Genomic DNA, 299 nt, shown 5'->3' on the forward strand with positions numbered 1-299 from the left:
AACTCCAGCTGTCCCTGAGCATAAGCAGTACAGTTAATATTGAATTTTCTTGCTTTTATTGATTTAGGCCATTCTTCAAATGGGTAACATTACTTGAAATAGGTTTAACCTTTTTTTTTTTGAGCTGCTAAAGCAAGAGCTGTATATGAACTTTTAAGGAGAGTAGGAGACACTCAAGGAGCAGATGGTACTTGAGACTATTAGAAAAGCAATTCAGTGTCCTACTGCAGGTGTATTTTCTGATACACGCTGTATTTTTTCAAACTTTTTCTTCATACCACTGGGAAATAAAAATCAGC

The 299-nt window shown here is 35.5% G+C and overlaps 1 protein-coding gene across 1 annotated transcript in view; it reads left to right on the forward strand.

Moving 5' to 3' along the window:
- Positions 1–299, forward strand: part of GPR133 (G protein-coupled receptor 133) — a gene marked incomplete at its 3' end in the record, with an annotated part of 30,908 nt that overhangs the window by 11,277 nt on the left and 19,332 nt on the right. The gene's annotated exons all lie outside the window — the stretch shown is intronic.

Source organism: Acanthisitta chloris, unplaced genomic scaffold (assembly GCF_000695815.1).
Source record: "Acanthisitta chloris isolate BGI_N310 unplaced genomic scaffold, ASM69581v1 scaffold10187, whole genome shotgun sequence".
Classification (NCBI taxonomy): domain Eukaryota; kingdom Metazoa; phylum Chordata; class Aves; order Passeriformes; family Acanthisittidae; genus Acanthisitta; species Acanthisitta chloris.